General features: G+C 41.4%; 1 protein-coding gene across 3 annotated transcripts in view; it reads left to right on the top strand.

Annotated features, from left to right (window-relative positions):
* LOC122550442 (transmembrane protein FAM155A-like) overlaps nt 1–19930 on the top strand; it is a 521930-nt gene that overhangs the window by 443995 nt on the left and 58005 nt on the right. The gene's annotated exons all lie outside the window — the stretch shown is intronic.

Here is a 19930-nt window from a genome sequence, read left to right as displayed (position 1 = left end):
TCATCCCCTCCCCCACTCACCTATTGTACTCTATGCTACTTTCTCCCCACCCCCACCCTCCCCTAGCCTATCTCTCCACGCTTCAGGCTCTCTGCCTTTATTCCTGATGAAGGGCTTTTGTCCGAAACATCGATTTTACTGCTCCTCGGATGCTACCTGAACTGCTGTGCTCTTCCAGCACCACTAATCCAGAATCTGGTTTCCAGCATCTGCAGTCATTGTTTTTACCTATAACACTCTTAGACAATTATTTTGGAGGAGTTCAAAAATTCACCACCTGAAGTAATGAGAACGCATGTGGAAGAGCAGTGAGTTAAAACGGCATGATTAGCTGCTGAAATGGCTGAAGTGAGTTGGTCCAGAAAGCAAAGTTTGGCTTCCAACATCAATTTCAATCCATGAGAGATAGAAATTGGGAAAAGAGAAATGCTCGCGTGGAAAGGGAAAGGTAGACCTCGGTGAAGATCATAAGGATAACATACCACAGGGTAAAACGGAAACCCTTGAAGGGTACAGAACAGATAAAAAGCTCTGGTATTTTCATTGCAATAAAATAAGCCACATGATATCAGTGTTGGTGGTTTAGGAGAAGCACTGGGAAGCCAGATGTAGGAAAACAGGATGAGCCAGTGAATTTTGTTGGAGTAATATCAGAAAGCACAGTGGAGGATAGAAAGCTGCACCAGAATATATAAGCTGGTCAGAGATTGGTAAAGAGGAAGTGCCAGATCTTCTTAAACCATACATCTGCACAAATAGAGTTTATTCAAATAGGCTAGCAGGTAAAGAGGTTACAATTTTAAGAGACACAGGATCCTCAGTCTGTGATGCTGAAGGATGAGGAGATATGTACTTCTGAAGGACTATTGCCAGAAAAGGTACTTGGAATGAGAATTTACAGCGAGACAAAAGTGCTCAATTATGTTAAGTGAGATTAGAGTGTCCAGAGAAGAGTGGAGAATTTGTGGTAGGAATACTGGACAAACTCTCAGCTCCAGAAATACAATTTGTCCTCGCTAATGATATAGGAGTGCTGCCTACTGTGGATGAAAAGCCAGTGGAAAATCAGGCAACTGAATAATTGCAACACACACATCCTGGGACTTTTCCTGACTGTGTGCTAATAAGGTCACAAAGTCACCAGTTGGAACAGGAGAGATCAAAGAGTACAGATAAGAAAGTTGAAGTGAAATTAGCAGAGACCCTATTTGCCAGGAGCAAATAGCTGGCAGCGCAGACATCCCTAGCTCAGATAAATTAACTGAGTTACAGCAGAAAAATTAAAATTTAATAGGCATACACAGTAAAAGATCCGAATATATCCTTGAATGTTATTACCTTAAAAATGAGGAAATGCCTCAAATATTCAGGCCGATGAGAAGTGGGCAGAAATTCATCACATTGTCTTGCCTGTGGAGTATAGAAAGGAAGTGTGGCATGTGGCACATAAGCTACCACTTGGAGGTCATTTAGGAGCGAGTAAAACACAGGCTAAAATACAAAGACGTTTTTACTGACCTGGACTGCACAAGGATGTAGTTGAATTTTTCTAGATACGTCATACATGTCAGATAATTGGAAAACCACAAGTGGTAATAAAACCCACATCTTTAATACCTATTTGAGGAACCTTTTACAAGAGTCTTAATTGATTGCGTAGGTCAGCTACCTCAAACAAAAAGTGGGAATCAGTATTTGTTAACAATAATGGATGTATCAACTAGATTTCCAGAGGCCGTTCCATTACGCAGTATCACAGCTAAAAGGGTTATCAAGGAATTATTCAAATTTTTCAATAGATACAGACTACCCACAGAGATACAATCAGATCAAGGGTCAAACTTCACATCAAAATTATTCAAGTTAATTATGGACAGCTTAAGAATAAAACAATTCGAATCTACTGTCAACCATCCAGAATCGCAGGGAACACTAGAAAGGTGGCATCAGACATTAATGACCAGGTTGAGGGCTTATAGTCAAGACTATCCAGATGATTGGGATAAGGGAATTCTGTTTGTGATTTTTGTAATCAGAGATGCACCAAATGAATCAACCAAATTCAGTCCATTTGAATTAGTGTTTGGGCATGGAGTGAGACGACTATTAAAATTGATTAAGGAGAAATTTGTCAGAGATCACATATTTGGACAATATGTCAAATTTTAAGGAATGATTAAATAGAACTGGGGAGTTGGCAAGACTGCATTTAAAAGTATTGCAGCAAACAATGAAACAGGAAGCAGACAAGAAATCATAAATTCACAATTTTGCTATTGGAGATAAGGCATTAGTATTACTTCCAGTAGCAAGTGAACCTTCAAAAGCAAGGTTTAGTGGACCTTATCTTTTGAAAGGAAATTGAGTGATGTGAATTATTTGATAGGGACTCAAGACAGCAAGACATCTCACAGAGCGTGTCATGTGAATATGCTCAAAAGTTATTTTGATTGGGAAGGAAAGCAAGAGGAGAAGGTGTTAATGATTACAGCACAGAAGGAAGAACCACGTTCAGAGGATTCTGAATTGGACATTCCTCAAATCAAACTGGTCAATGAGGAAGTTGTCAAAAATTGGGATAAATTATTGTGTTACCTTCACGAAGAAAATCAAAATGACCTGAAAGAGTTATGATTTGGAGATGCCGGTGTTGGACTGGGGTATACAAAGTTAAAAATCACACAACACCAGGTTATAGTCCAACAGGTTTAATTGGAAGCACACTAGTTTTCGGAGCGACGGTCCTTCATCAGGTGATAGTGGAGTTACGATCAAGTCCTCCACTATCACCTGATGAAGGAGCGTCGCTCCGAAAGCTAGTGTGCTTCCAATTAAACCTGTTGGACTATAACCTGGTGTTGTGTGATTTTTAACTTCGAAAGAGTTATTGTTATCACATGGGGAGTTATGTAGAAATAAGCTGGGGAGTACTAACCTAATTGTGCATGACGTAGATTTAGGAGACGCTGTTCCGATTAAGCAACACCCTTATTGGTGTAAACCTCTAAAGTTGGCACAGGTTCAAAAGGAGATAGAGCGCATGCTCCAAGATGGCATAATCAAAATGAGTTACAGTGACTGGAGCTCACCCATAGTCATGGTGCCAAAGCCAGATGGCACCCAACGGTTATGTGTGGACTATCGTAAAGTAAATGTCATTACAAAGATGATGCATATCCAATTCCATATTTGGAAGACTGTTGAGAAGGTGGGACAAGCAACTTATATTTCTGAGTTGGACTTGCTCACAGGATACCGGCAAGTACCTATGTCAGAAACCTATGTCAGAAAGAGCAAAGGTAATTTCGGTCATGATAATGCCAAATGGACTGTATCAGTTTAAAGTCATGCCATTTCGCATGAAATAGGCTTCAGCCACATTTCAGAGACGAACCAATAAAGTCATTGCCGGATTACCCAACTCTCGTTTCTATAGATGACCTGGTGAATTTTAGTCACACATGGAACGTTCACAACATTTATCAGACATGTTTGATTGACTTCAGAAGGCAGGCTTAGTGATAAAGGGCTGATGAAGGGCTTTTGCCTGAAATGTCAATTTTCCTGCTCCTCGCATGCTGCCTGACCTGCTGTGTTTTTCCAGCACCATTCTAATCTACACTCTAGTTTCCACTATCTGCAGTTCTCACTTTTGTCTTGATGGTAAACCTGGCTAAAAGTCAATTTGCCAAAGCCCAAGCCACCTTCCTGGGTCATGTTATTGGACATGGACAAGTGGCCCCACAGAATGCAAAAACAAAGGTATTTAGAGAGTTTTCCATACCATTGACAAAAAGAGCAGTATTATAGGCAAGAAGTTTCAATGGGCAGCGGACTGTCAGAAGGCATTTGACAGCCTGAAAACGATGTTAACTACTGTCCCAGTATTAGCCACACCTAATTACACAAAGCCATTCAAGGTGGGTATCAACGCAAGTGATGTAGGTGTCGGTGCTGTGCTCTTGCAAGAAGACGGCAAAAAGACAGAAAGACCTACTGGGTATTTCTCCAGGAATTTGAACATTTATCAGCAGAAATATTCAATGGTTGATAAGGAGACTTTGAGCTTGGTGTTGGCATTACAACATTTCAGTGTTTATATAACCAGTAACGCATCTGAGACAATTGTATACACTGATCATAACCCATTGAAATTTGTGGAGAAATTTAAGGACAAAAATTGCAAAACTGTTTAGGTGGAGCTTGTTGTTGCAGCCATTCAATGTAAAAATTGTGCACGTGGCAGGGTAAGAAAATGTGATTGCCGATGCATTGTTGACACTTGAATGAGAAACAGAGGCGTTTGATGAAGGGAATACAACAGACTGAGACAGAATGTGGTTGCACATGTTTGCGTGTTTATAGTCAATGTAATGTATATGTGTGTTACAGAGTACCAACCAATTTTTAAGGGGTTTAAAATGAAGCTATTTTGGATATTGATTGTTTTTTTTTCAAGGGGGGAGGTGTGACAAAGCAGTTCCTCTAACAAGGTTATGCAGTCCTTGGTTTTTTTTTCAGAGAGTTCGTAAATGACACAGGTTCCATAAAGTCTGAGATTGGATGGGTTTTGGGGAATTTGTTTACAGCTAACAGATACTGCCTCAGGCAGAAGACTTTCAAGCTTAAAAAAAACACTTTTATAAGGAAAGGGGAGTGACTGGTGCTCCCAGTTCAGTTTTGTCTTTGGTTTGGGTGTTTATGCAGCAGGGCATGTGTGAAGAAAGGCTGCTGGACCCACTGTCTCTCTCACTTCTCTCCTGTAAGAACTTGTTTAATTTTTCCTTATGTGCCAAGGGATGTTAATGGGGATTGTTGCAAGTATTTTTGGAACAGCATCATTAACTTGGGTTAGTCTGTAGAGTGTTCAGAAAGGATAAGTTATTTGGTATTCTGTTTCCTGTTTTTTTGTGGTTCATTCAGTAATCTTATAAATAAATTCTGTTTTGTTTAAAACCAAATAGTTTGACCAGCTGCATCTCTCCTGGAATATCCAACTTGCACCTGCTTAAAACAACTAGCAATCTTAGGGTCCTGGCTACCTTCTTGAAATGTTTTGAAGGGGTCTGGCCTGGTACATAACACTATGCTCAACCAGTAAAAATGTAAGGATAAATGAACTTTACTCAAATATCATTAGAGGATAGAGTCATACAGCACAGAAGTAGACCCTTCGGTCCAACTAATCCATGCTGACCATAATCCCAAACTAAACAAGTCCCACTTGCCTGTGCTTGGCCCACATCCCTCCAAACCTTTCTTATTCATGTACTTATCCAAATGTTCTTTAAATGTAAATGTAGTCACATCCACTACTTCTTCAGGAACTTCATTCCACACTTGAACCACTCTGTGTAAAACAATTTCCTCTCATGTCTTTTTTTTTTATCTTTCTCCTCTTACCCTAAAAATGTGTCCCCTAGCCATCCTAGGGAAAAGAACTTGCTATTTACCTTATCCATACCCCTCATTATATTGTAAACGTCTATAAGGTCACCTTTGAACCTGCTATGTTCCAGTGAAACCAGCCTCTCCGTATAACTCAAATCCTCCATTCCTGGCAACATCCTGGTCAATCTCTTCTGAACCTCTCCAGTTTTATAAAATCCTTCCGTAAACAGGAGGTTGAGAAGTTTTGTCAAGCTTCCCTTTAGATTTCTAGTTCAGGATCTATCGTGTAGAGTTTCCATACTGAAAGAATAAATCTGATACATTGAAATGTTTTTTTTCTCCTTCTAATTTTATGCTTCATCATACATAACCATGAGCCATGGAAGATGTGTGTTGAATTAACACACTGCATTATGGAGTGGTAGAATGCAAGTTTATGGCAGCAGTTCCTTTCACCGTTTCTTTCCAATCTCAAATAGACCAGAAAAGAGGTAATACTGAAAGACAACGTAATATATCATTGCAATCCAGATGACAAAGACTGAAGAAACACATGACACTAAAAGGCAGTTGAATAAAACTTTCAACACTGCACGTTTGAAAATAAAACTTGATTCTCAATCCAGTTGAACAATGACTGAGAGCAGGATTCCTTCCTCTAATAATTGTTATAATTAAACCCAATTCTACTAAATATACTTATTAGCTAAACACATTCTTATTAGCTCAATTATTGTTAATTGATGCTGATTATGTGTGCTTTTTGTTGATTGATATAATTAAAAGTCTTGCATCAAGTGCCACACATCTGATAGTATGGCTCGAAAGCTGTTGTATCAAGGGTAAAACCTCTAAGGGTCATATGGCTTCAGGACAAAATTTGACCTGTGGTGGACTTTTATGTTAAATTCCTTATCAACTACCCAACACCAAATTCTTTGTACCTCTCGCTCCAGTCAACAGTGCAATTCCACAATTTTTTCCCAATATTAATGGCTGTATTTTCAATCTCTTAGATCTCATCCCCCGGAATTTCATGTCTAAACTTTCCCACCCCCTTAAACTTTGGTCAAAGTTGTATTTTGAGTTTTATGTTAATTCAAACACCATGGAACTGAACGTAACTTATTAATCTGGTTAGGCGGTGAATTACAGCGTTGAGGTAAATGGATATGCTCACAAATTGAAAGGGAAATGAGTTGAGATGTTCCGCGCTGAGATTTACGGTACCTTTTTTAAAAAGTATTGACTTAGATAAAGTAATAGAGAGCCATAATTTGATGATGTAATGAGTAATGCAGATAGAAATTACAACTGAACTGGCAAAAACTGGTTGACTCTTAACTGCACCCTGAAATGGCTGAGCAAACAACTCATTTCAAAAGAAATGAGAAAGAGGCAACAAATGCCAGGCCAAACCCCATGAAAGAATATTTTAAAACTCATGGAGTCCCACATTCTCAGCTGCCTTGCCAGTGCTAGGTTTAAGGACATCAAAGTTCCCAGCTGGACAGAAAAGCTGAGGATCCCACTGGCTGGAATTAGCAATATAGGTCGGACTAGAAGTGGGATTTTACACTCTCTGGAGGTTAATATATTAGCTTAATTCAAGGTGTTTGGAGTATTAGGCTATGGAAGACTTACTACAATTATATAGGCTTCACACCCAGAGCACCATGTACACATTGGTCTATTTACAAAAGGAAATAGATTAAAGGAGTGTACAAGCAGGTTTACTTGATTGGCAGGCTTTCAGTGCAGGAATCAATGAGGAGAAATTGTGTAAAACAGATCAATGTATTCTGGAGTTTAAATGAATAATGCTATCAAAATGTTTTAATTCTTTGACATGCAGCTAATGCTGACCTGTTTTTCTTCTGACATAAATCTGGAATTATGAATCATAGATTCAAGTTAGCGATTGCAATTAGGCCTGAGATGAGGAGAACAGCCCGTAGTTAGAAGCTCGATGAGGTGTATCTTTTATTGAAAAGAAGCCATTACACTGCACCTAGTTCTGGATGACCAGGAGACCTTTCTGCACTAAGCATGTGCCATATGTACATTGGAAGGATGCTCAGGTAGTTAACAAGCCTAGGCAAAAGTGAGGACTGCAGATGTTGGAAACCAGAGTCTACATTAGAATGACGCTGGAAAAGCACAGCAGGTCAGACAGCATTCGAGGAGCAGGAAAATCGACGTTTCGGGCAAAAGCCCTTCATCAGGAATGGTCCAAAACGTCGATTTTCCTGCTCCTCGGATGCTGCCTGACCTGCTGTGCTTTTCCAGCACCACTCTCATCTAGTTAACAAGCCTGTTTGTTGAGAACACAACTACTGTGACCATCCAGTTTATATACTGTAGGAAATGAACAATTTCAGTCAGGAATCTGGCAATGAAAAGATGGCATTTCACAAGATGCTTTCTGAATAGGTCATAAATTATCACAAAAAAAGCAAGGGTAAGGCAAATTAAATGCAGTGATAAAATTATTGTGGGAACTTATTCTAGAATTTTTAATAAGTGGCAGAGCATTTATCAGCATGTAAAACAGAACGGAGGGACTCATTCTGTGGCCTACTCATTACAACGATAGATTCCTGAGCACCATGGTGACCTATCAAGTCCAAATCATCTAATAAACCATAAGCCTGTAAATCTGAATATATTCAACAAATTGCTACTAATTTCTGCCCCCCTTGTTTAATAGGACAGAGGCAAGAATTTTCTCTTTTGTGAAAAAGGCATTGAGCTTCTTGTCATTCTATGTAGTCTCTTGGGATTTCTCATTACATCAAGACCTTTTTGGGTAAAGTTGTGAGTCAAAAAAACAAGGTTTCCCTTTTAAGTGGCACTAATCTTAACTGGAATTCTCAAATGTTGCACTTGCTGGGAAAATCAAAGCAGCAGCAGACAAAATGGCAGTTGTCAAACTGCTGCGTCGTAAATGTTAGAATACTACATTTTGCAGATGAGAACAGAGTTGCATATAACCTGTCATTGTGACTACCGTGGCAAACTGATTTTGACAATCCTCTTTTTTTTGCAATTACATCATCAAACAGATTATTTTGAAGATTGTGGTTTTAAGTATAGCTCAATAGACTTAAATCTAGCACCAATTCTAAGCAAGCAGTTCAGTGAAATGTTGAGGAAGGACTATGTTGTTGGAGTTACCAGCCTTTCAACGAGACCGGGTTCAATTCCCGCCTCAGGCGACTCTCTGTGTGGAGTTTGCACATTCTCCCCGTATCTGCGTGGGTTTCCTCCAGGTGCTCCGGTTTCCTCCCACAGTCCAAAGATGTGCAGGTTAGGTGAATTGGCCATGCTAAATTGCCAATAGTGTTAGGTGTATTAGTCAGGGATGAATGTAGGGGAATGGGTCTGGGTGGGTTGCTCTTCGCAGGGTCGATATGGACTTGTTGGGCTGAAGGGCCTCCTTGCACACTGTAGTGAATCTAATCTAATCTAATAACACAAGACAACTTTGCAACATTTGGCTTCAATGTGTAAATATTTTTCAATCAGTCTATTCAGAGATGTTATGACACACCTCTGGAGCAGGTGAAACTTGAACCCAGACCACTTGGCTCAGAGGTAGGGACACTACCAGTGTATCATGAGAGCCCTCCAATTGGCTTCTATATGTAAGTTTTGTACCGAAATGAACAAACCACTTTAGTTAGTAACTCGCTGATCACAAAAACCTTAATTCAATGAAATTAGGGAACACCCAGTTATAAAGGAAGTTGATTTAACGTTGAAGAAAGCTGTGAGTTCGACAGTCAGAATCAAATGCACCAGGTTTCATGGAGAGGTTATAGGAGAAAGTGAGGACTGCAGATGCTGGAGATCAGAGCTGAAAAATGTGTTGCTGGAATTTCAGGCATAAGCCCTTCTTCAGGAATGAAGAAGAGCTTATGCCTGGAACGTCGATTCTCCTGTTCCTTGGATGCTACCTGACCTGCTGCGCTTTTCCAGCAACACATTTTCAGCTCTGATCTCCAGCATCTGCAGTCCTCATTTTCTCCTCATGCTATACAGAGCCAAAGACAGAAATCATATGCAGGTAAACATGTTCAAGAAATTGTCTTCAAACATGAGGACCTCTGGCACTGATATTACTATGATTGATGGCACAGACTGCACAATGGTACCCTTCATTATTTACTAGATTTGGGAAGATTAATTGATATTGTTGTGCTCCTCATATCAACGTGTCAAAGTCATCAGTTTTGCAAAATTTGAGGTGGTTGTAGTTTGTAAACAAGAGTGTCAGAGGAACTAAAATGTTATAAAGCACGTTGTATCATTGAGTAAATCTTTCCATCCTCTAGTATGTCAAGTCTACCCAATGTGAGACTCAAAAATGGCTGATTTGCCTGCAGCAGGGTATTTTACCTGATGCAGCAATACATATTTTATTCTCTGTTGTGTAGGAGCCCGTGTAGGACTGGGATGGACAATGTTAAAAATCACACAACACCAGGTTATAGTCCAACAACTTTCAGAGCACTGCTCCTTCACCAGGTGGTTATGGAGAATAAGACCATAAGACACAGAATTGTGCGGCACGGTGGCACAGTGGTTAGCACTGCTGCCTCACAGCGCCAGAGACCCGGGTTCAATTCCTGCCTCAGGCGACTGACTGTGTGGAGTTTGCACATTCTCCCCGTGTCTGCGTGGGTTTCCTCCGGGTGCTCCGGTTTCCTCCCACAGTCCAAAGATGTGCAGGTCAGGTGAATTGGCCATGCTAAATTGCCCGTAGTGTTAGGTAAGGGGTAAATGTAGGGGTATGGGTGGGTTACGCTTTGGCGGGTCGGTGTGGACTCGTTGGGCCAAAGGGCCTGTTTCCACACTGTAATGTAATCTAATTTATAGCAAAAGATTAGAGTGTCATACAACTGAAATGATGCATTGAACAAACCTGGATTGTTGTTAAGTCTTTCATGTTTTAGAATGTTTTGGTTCATTAATATGTAAATCCCAGAACTTCTTATAAGTCACTTTCTCCAGATAACTTAAGGTTTTATAATAAAAAGGTGACATCTCAGCTCAGACATTGCACTAAAGATGTGAGGTTAGAGTCTGGCTGTATGGACCTGATGAAGGAGCAGTGCTCCGAAAGCTAGTGCTTCCAAATAAACCCGTTGGACTATAACCTGATGTTGTGTGTTTTTTAATTTTATTCTTTGTAGCATAAGAAACTAGCTATGATAATATGGAAATGCAGAATCCAACAGACATATATTAATGAGTTGTTATAAATATTACATTCACAGCCTCATCGATATCTGGACTCACACTAAACTATTTAGTTACAAAGCCTAATTTGCTTCCAATAATGTGTCATGCTTCAAGTGATCCCCAGTAAAATGTTGTAAACCTTTATATATTTAAGTCACATGCTTTTATACAGTGATATGCTTTAATACAGTGATATACTGAGTGAGTCTTTTAAAGGTATCTTCTCATACAATGAAAGGTATACAGACTGTGGGTATCAGATAACAATTCTTTATCAAAAGATTTTTAAAAATTCAAATGGAGATACATGGTTGTACATCTGCACTTCTTGTCAATTTGATAATTATACAAGCAGTTAAAACAGAGTTTACAAGATTAACATTTCAACATCCTTATAATATTCTTCCTGACTGTTTTTGTCCATGATTGGTGTGTCTTATGTTGGAGTTAGCTGGTTCTGCTCCTTTGCAGATGAAACCATGGTCTGTTAGGTCTTCATATGATCTGGACTGCTGGCAAATTTTTAGAACCTTTGTTGGTATCCAAGTATTTCTGTTTGTATTTCTAACTCTCAAATCTGTCCACAATCCAGTTTCGATAATTCTCTAGCTGCTCACTCCTTGTTCATCTCTTTCACTCTGTTTTTGAAGGAGAATATTCTGTGTTTCACAATGGTTGGAAAGTCAGTTGCTGGTAAAGGTAATTTGCACTTACCTCTGAGTAAAATTTGTTCAGGGGAGGGTATGCCCTTCTCTGTTGCTGTTGCAGAAGAATGCAGAAGCACAAGGCAAAGACCTCACTTTGTTGATCGGCAGTTAATGATCATTAATGAGGCATGAGGATCCGAGAAGTGAAGACAATTTTAGTACGGAATGCAAAATGTGTTGCCACAGGGTTAGAGGGCCGAAAGGCCTGTCCTTGTGCTGTATTGTTCTTTGTACTTTGTTCTAATATCTTGGGCTTTGTGTGGATTGGATAAACTGGAATGAACTTCCTGAGGAGTTAACATTTAAAAGACATTAAGATAGATACATAAATAAGAAAGGTTCAGAGGGATATGGGCCTCGAACAAGCAAGTAGAATTAGTTTAGTCTGGTATTATATTTGGCATGGACAGATTGTACCTTAAGAGTCTGTTTCTGTGTTGTATGACTCTGTGACTGTACAACTATGACTGTGAGCACGTCTCTTAAAAGTATACTGACCATATGACATATCAGAGTAATAATGAACTGAAACCATGCATCTACCTTTAATCAGTCAATAAAAAAATTGTGATAAATATCCATTCTTCAGGAAATGTGATTGGAGTTGCACTCTCTACACAATGAAAAAAATAAATGAGCAATTATTTACATGTCACATCCATTACTAGAAATTGAAGACATATACTTCACTGGACAGCAGGAATCACGAACCTGCATCCTCACTTGTGAACATTGGCATATGTATTTTTGGGTCAAAAGGTTGCTCTCCACACTGATCAGCAAATGCTGTTCAGCCTTATCAAGTTCTGCCCCTTTATCTCTGCAATTCTACAGATGGTTAGAATGTACTTGTCAGTACAGCTTCAACATCAAATAACTCACACGTTCAGGCAACAAACTAAATGATGCATTTAGCTGCATTTGCACTGGAGACAACATTAATGACAGCAAAGCTGCTTGTGACTTTGAAGGCTACATGATTATGGTAATTTCATCCACATCTGCACATCCTGTTATGTAGCGGAATTGAAAATTGAATTGGTGATGGTGCACAGCAGATAGTAAGCCAATGTTTAAAATCTGAGTGGCCTTATGAAAACTATGGAAGAACGGTTCTGTTTTACAGAATATGTAAATAGAACTCAAGCGATTACCCCAAAGGCACTTTAGAAAATGATATCTTACCCATCTACACATCCAAGTGGTGTTGAGATAAAATAACAGTGTTGTGGTCCAGTCTGGTGGTTGCCAATAGATCACTCCAGAGAAGAGATCAATTAAAAACTCAACCCAAAGCATTTTTGCTATTTTCAAAAACAAGAAGAGGTTGTATTGAATTGTGTGATTATATATGTCTGTTAACAGTTTTCTGTGCTATTAATCAAACCTGTGAGTATGATGACAAGAAGAGAGGTTGACAGGAAACTTGTGACAAGACACAATTTTGAAAAGGCATTTGTAATGTAGCCTTGATCACAAAGAACTTGGTGAGAGAGCAATCTCTATACAAAGCACAATATTGACAGATTCTGGAGATCTAAGTTCACCATAAAGAAAGCCTGTGTAAATATAGTAAGTTTGTCCATGTATAGATCCCCATCAGAAAAATGAAACATAAATATGTGGCACTTATTAAATTGTAGAACTACATGCTGTATGTGTCCACTGTGCATCAGCTTTTAACACCTAGCTATTGTGCAGCAGCTACAATTGACAAATAAACTTGCCACAGTTTGCAACAATTATTTATTGAGTTTTTCCAGCCCACAGACTTTAGGGAATCACAGCAGGTTAATTCCAGATTGCAGTCAGCTGAGTTTCTGAGTACAAACCAAGAAACCAAGTCAGAGCAGGGACAGGGAAGGAAACAAACGTTTGACAGTATTCCAGTTATGTACCCGTGGTTACAGATTTTTGTAAAAATTTGGACAGATGGTTTGATCTTGAATTTAAGTCAAAGATTTTCCAATATTACAAGTTCCTAAATAAATAAACTGCAACTGAAGGAATTTAAAGATAACTATAAAAACGAGATGCAGAAATTCTACTGAAATACCTGAAATTATGACTAGTTATAAGCAGCACCCTTTGTAATTGATTCATTTATTAATGCAGATGATTAGTAAGATTTATCTAATATAAATAGGTATGTATAGGATCAATGTGTAGTAGGTGTTACTGGTGGGGCAATGTATCGCATGACTGACTCATGGTAAAGATATTTTACATTGCATCCCTGCAGTGTGGAAATAGGCCTTTCAGCCCAAAAGTCCACACCGATCCTCTGAACAGTAACCCACCCAGGCCGATTCCCCTACACTTATATCTTATATTTACCCCTGGCTAATGCATATAGCCTACACATCCCGAAACACTATGGGCAATTTAGCATGGCCATTTCAGCTACCTGAACATCTTTGGATTGTATAAGGAAACCAGAGGAAGTGCCCAAAGGAAACCCACCCAGACACAGGGGGAATGTGCAAACTCCACACAGACAGTTGTGCGAGGTTGGAATCGACCTCAGGACCCTGGCATTCTGAGCGAGCAGTGCTAATTACTGAGCCATTGTGCCACCCTCCCGTTTCAGGACAATGAATGTTATTATAGATGTCATTGTTGTGGGTACTTTGGACGAGTATGCCACCACCTTCACAGACTTTATCAGTAAGTATGTGGAGGACTGCATACCAAGGAAGTCAATCTGGGTGTTCCCCAACAGGAAACCCTGGATGCAGCAGGACATATAGAACTTGCTTAAAACCAGGTGTGAGGCCTTCAGATCTGAAGACGCACTCGCAAGACAAAGCTTTTCACTGTATCTCGGTGCATGTGATAATAAATACAATTAAATTCAATTGTATTTCCAATTCCCACTTCACAAATTTTGTTAAAGTTCAATTAGTCTATTCTTCTAACCTCTTCTCCTTGTGAGCTTACTGAGTATTGTTGGCCTATATCTTAAACTGAATTTTTCTTATGGGATTTATAAAATAAAATTGTAATTTTTCTTTTTAGACTAAATGCTAAAAGAAAATTAACTAAAATGAGCAGCACTAAAACATCATATTGAGAAATCTATCCAAGTGAATTGAAATGCATTAATAAAATGCATTTAGTCGACACTCAATTGTTTACCATCAAACTCATTCATTCACTTCCCAGTGTTAATTTTCTAATAAATTAACATTATTAACTTCTCACCTAAGATTACATTAATTGCTCAACACAATGAGAAAATCAAATTAAAGTACAATTGAGGCTATGATAAACCATAGCTTCCATAAAGAACATCAATCCTTGCAGAACTTAATTAATTGTGATAAATTCAATGGAAATATTTCAGCTTCAACTCATTTTCCAAGTAAGTAAATTTAAAGAGTCCAGAAAGCCTTTGATTAATCTTATCCTTTTTCAATTTTAATTGGATGATAGAGTAGTTCCTCAATCCTTCCAATACTTTCCTGCTTTGAGTTTGCAAGTTCTATTTCCATTATATTTTTTTTATTTCAGACTGTCCAGTTCACTCCTTATTGTGTCTTCTAAATTCAACATGATCTCTTTTAAAATTATTTTGTTTATTCTGTTCTTTTAATGCTACAGAGTCAGTAGCCTGGCCATCATTTCATTTTTTCCTCTGTCTCTCGGTTCTTCACGACTTTGAAATCAGATCATTTCGATTCTCCCTGACTTTACAGTTGAGGTATCAAGGGAGACCACTACAAAATGTGAGGCCAATTCAGAAAGGTAAGGGAAAATGGAGGCGGTGGGATCAGCGATTCTAACTCAAGCACCAAAAGCACAAAAAGACAAATTTAGCTTTTGAAGTAAAAGCAAAAGCAATGCAAATGCTCAGAGAAACAGGCAGCATATCAATCTTTGAAAGATTATTGACTTGAAAAGTTGATTTTGGTCTTAATTTGATGCCTGCAAGCTGAAGTCTGGAAGCGCATTACATCCAGTGAGTGGTCTTCCTACTGTCTATCATCCTGACACTGCCTCTTGGGCATCACAATGGCTCATTGGTCAGTACTGCTGCCTCACAGTGCCAGGTACCTGGGTTTGATTCCAGCCTCGGGCACCTATCTCTGTGAACTTTGCACATTCTCCCTGTGTCTGTGTGGGCTTCCTCTGGCTGCTCCAATTTCCTCCCACGGTCCAAAGATGTACAGGTTAGGGTGGATCAACCATGCTAAATTGCTCATAGTGTCCAAAGACACGGAGGTTTGATGGATTAGCCATGAGAAATGTGGGGGTACAGAAGTGGAATGTTCTTCGGAGGGCCGGTGTGGAGTTTTGGGCTGAATGGCCTGCTTCCACACTGTAGTGATTCAATGATTCACTAGAATTTTATCCTATAATGGGGCCTGATGACAATGGGGTTTTAGGGCATGTGACCCAGGGGATGTTTGTGTCAAGAAGGTACAGACATGCTGTGTCCATCCTGCCTGGATGCAGGATGACTTGCTTTAGGTTGAACTCCAATAGGGTTGGGGACTGCGGGCAGGGTGGAGGTATAGGTGCCAGGTACCTCTGAAATGTCCGAAGAGGGGTTAGGGTTAACCTTATTCCTAGCACAGGAGCCCAGTGTGTGGTCCCTTCTCTGGCTGGGTGCTCACTAGCACCACCCTCTGACCTTGTGAAGAAGGGCACCTGCGGTGAGATTATGATCCCATGTTCTCCTGTCCCCTTGCCATCAGTGCTGAGCAACAGTGGGGGAAGTGATGGCCTACAGGTTGTGCATATATACAGCAGACACTAAATCTGCTGGACTTCAGTCTCCAAGATAGAAACCAACCAGAAACGCACATGCTGGAACCAGCAGGACCCCAACCACATGATTGTAACCTTGCAGTCTTTGTATCAACTTTGCCCGACAAACCTGCCTGCTTTTCCTGCAGCTGATTGGCCAGTTAAGGATGGGCATCAAATCCTGGCCTTACCAGCAATGCCCAAATCGTATGAACAAATTGGAAAAGAAAAGCTATTTGCCCTCATCATGCAGAGAAAGTGCAAGAGGCGCACAGTCATTTGTATTCAATGGGACCTCCTCCAGGTGAGTGAAGGATAGTGGGTCACCAAATGCAGATGTCTTGGGACACCATCACCATGGAGATGGAACCATTCCCTGTTTCAGCTGCATTGGGATTACTGCATTGTTCTTCCTTCACTCCCATTATTTAAGAAAAGTTAAGGTACAAACTGAGAGGCCTTTGCAATATTTGATGCTCGTGTATTCAGTAATGCCTATACTTTTTGGGGGTGGCTGCTTTTGAAACATTTATCTGTCCCAATTCAACTGAATTCAGGTTTCTCAAATTACATAACAGGATTTGAACTCTCTTTCTAGATTTTCTGACCAGAAATGGGGATTACTAGTCTGAAAACGTAAACAGTTTGAAGATGACATTTGATAATATTGTTCATTACGATCTAAGTATCCCTATCTATCACTAAACTTAGATGACATTACTGCTTTCAGTCATGCTACCCATTTTAATCAAAGTATGTGTGAAGTGTCACTGTCTGTCTCCTCTCACTTGTATGGGATTCTGGCTGGTGTTAAAGTCACATGTTCTACTTGCTAACATTTTCAACAGGAGCACGCTGTGTTCAGGAGAACATGGTATAATTCACATCATCTGTACAAGCGAATGGCACAGGTGTCTTACAGATATTCCTGACTTAATTTAGTAAAACTAGATTAAAATATTGTTCTATTAACAGTATGGTATTGCACCATCTCTCCCGATTTCCTGCGGTTTCTAAATTAGAAAGTGAAAGTGCTGGAGAAACTCAGCAGGTCTGGCAGTATGTCTGCAGTTTTGATTCTGGCAGGAGTTCTTCAGAACTGAATGAGGTTGGAAGGTAATGATTTTTACATCGCGGATAGAGGGGGAGGAAGAGAAAATGAAGCAGATGGTGAGGTTGCCCAGAACAAAAGACCAAAGGAGTATCAATGATGGCGAAGGAGAAATTCAGGGTGGGGAGGAGGTTCAGAGAGGCTGCTGCAGCGAAGATTCTGTGTGGATCTGGCCATTCCTCATGGCTGTGTCCTGGTGCGTCCTTCGGCTAGGCTGTTTCAGGGGTGGCTGAAGATGAGGTGGGTCCAGGCCTGAGACTCCAATGGTCTGTGTTTTCCTTCAGGCTTCTGCAGTATCTTTCCAGCAGCATGGTTGACATGGCCCCGCCTGGGACTCCTATTGGCAGCTTTGTGGTATCGGTCTGGGTCTCCTCGGAGCAGCTTCAGTCAGTCTGTGACTCCATCTGACGTCTTGGGAAGCCCGGCCCGGGATTCCAAATGGATTCCAAATCCTCAAGCCCAGAGCCATGAAACGGACTAAGGAAACTTTGTCATAAATTTTCTTTCTTTTTAATTTATTTTCTTTCCTTATTGTATTATCGTGGAAGAACTGTTGCTCTGAACTTTTTATTTCTTTATTTTTCTAATTTATTGCTCTGATTTTGTTATTTCGAAGATCTGTAATGGTGGGCTTTTTATATTTTTTGGTTTATTTTTCCGCTTAGGAATTTGTAATCCTGTATCTGTACCCAGGTACCTTGGTACCTAAGATGGTGCCATTAGTAACGACTTGTAAACTTTTCATTGGACTGATGTGAGTGCATGTGACAATAACGCTCTGTACTACATCCTCAGGAGAATTCATACTCTCAACAAAGAGTATTTCAATTCCATCTCAAACATCAAAAACTGTAAGTACAACAAACTTTTATCTACCCACCTCCATAACCAGCGCTCCTCGAACATTCCAGAAGATTCCCCTGGCCTCAGAAACTAGTCGGACGCCATTAGCCATGCGGCTGGTGCAGCTGCCACCCCCACGCTGATTGATGATGTCACTTCTGCCCCCATCATGGCCACTCCCACAACCACTTCCGCCCCTCACAATTCCTCATGCATCACACGTGACATCACTTCCGCCCCTCGCATCATCGCTGATGCCACATGCTCAGTGACTTCCGCCACCCCTACTGCCGTGGTCACCACTACTTCTGCCCCCACAATCGCCACCCAGCTGCATTCTGCTGACATGCCCACCACAGACCCCACTGTCACTATCCCCACATCCCAAAACCCCGAGGGAACACTACCCCTGCTCATGACTCCATCCCCATTCCCCCACCATCACACCCACTCCAGTTACAGGTTCCGCCCCCACTCCCAGCTCCACACCCACATCAGATCCCAGATCCCAGCCCTGCCGAGTTTTCACCATCCCTCCAGACCTTCCCCTCACTGAGGACGACCGATCAGTTCTCAGCAAAGGACTCACCTTCATCCCCCTCCGTCCACACATCAATGAATTTAATACACACCGTGACGTCGAACAATTCTTCCATTGCCTCCGCCTCCGAGCTTACTTTCACAATCAGGATTCCCGCCCACCTTCCGAGGACCCTGCGCTCACCTCCAACACACTGCATCCACCTGGACACCCCGCGCTGGCCTATTACCTGCCCTCGACCTCTTCATTTCCAACTGCCGCCAGGACATTAACTGCCTCAACCTGTCTACCTCCTCCCCCACTCCAACCTCTCACCCTCACAACGCGCAGCCGTCCAATCCCTCTGCTCCAATCCCAACCTCACCATCAAGCCAGCAGATAAAGGGGGCGCAGCGGTAGTCTGGCACACTGACCTCTACATCGCTGAAGCCAAATGCCAACTCGAGGACACCTCTTCCTACTGCCCCCTCGACCATGACCCCACTCCCATCACCAAACCATCATCTCCCAGATCATACAGAACCTCATCACATCAGGAGATCTCCCACCCACAGCTTCCAACCTCATAGTCCGGGAACCCCGCACTGCCCAGTTCTACCTCCTTCCCAAGATCCACAAGCCTGACCACCCTGGCCGACCCATTGTCTCAGCATGCTCCTGCCCCACTGAACTCATCACTACCTACCTCGACACTCTCCTATCCCCCCTAGTCCAGGAACTCCCCACATACGTTCGAGACACCACCCACGCCCTCCACCTCCTCCAAGACTTCCGTTTCCCCGGCCCCCAACGCCTCATCTTCACCATGGATATCCAATCCCTCTACACCTCCATCCACCATGACCAGGGCCTCCAAGCCCTCCGTTTTTTACTCTCCAGACGTTCCCAACAGTACCCCTCCACCGACACACTCATTCGTTTGGCCGAACTGGTCCTCACCCTTAACAATTTCTCCTTTGAATCCTCCCACTTCCTCCAGACCAAAGGGGTAGCCATGGGCACACATATGGGCCCCAGCTATGCCTGTCTCTTCGTAGGATATGTGGAACAATCCATCTTCCGCAACTACACTGGCCGCACCCCCCACCTTTTCCTCCGCTACATCGATGACTGTATCGGCGCCGCCTCGTGCTCCCACGAGGAAGTTGAACAGTTCATCCACTTCACCAACACCTTCCACCCCGACCTCAAATTCACCTGGACAGTCCCAGATTCCTTCCTCCCCTTCCTCGACCTTTCTATTTCCATCTCAGGCGACCAAATCAACACGGACATCTACTACAAACCAACCGACTCCCACAGCTACCTGGACTACACCACCTCCCATCCTGCCCCCTG

This window comes from Chiloscyllium plagiosum, chromosome 6 (assembly GCF_004010195.1).
Source record: "Chiloscyllium plagiosum isolate BGI_BamShark_2017 chromosome 6, ASM401019v2, whole genome shotgun sequence".
Taxonomy (NCBI): Eukaryota; Metazoa; Chordata; class Chondrichthyes; order Orectolobiformes; family Hemiscylliidae; genus Chiloscyllium; species Chiloscyllium plagiosum.
Note: the sequence above shows the minus strand (reverse complement) of the source record. Positions and strands in the feature narration are given on the sequence as shown.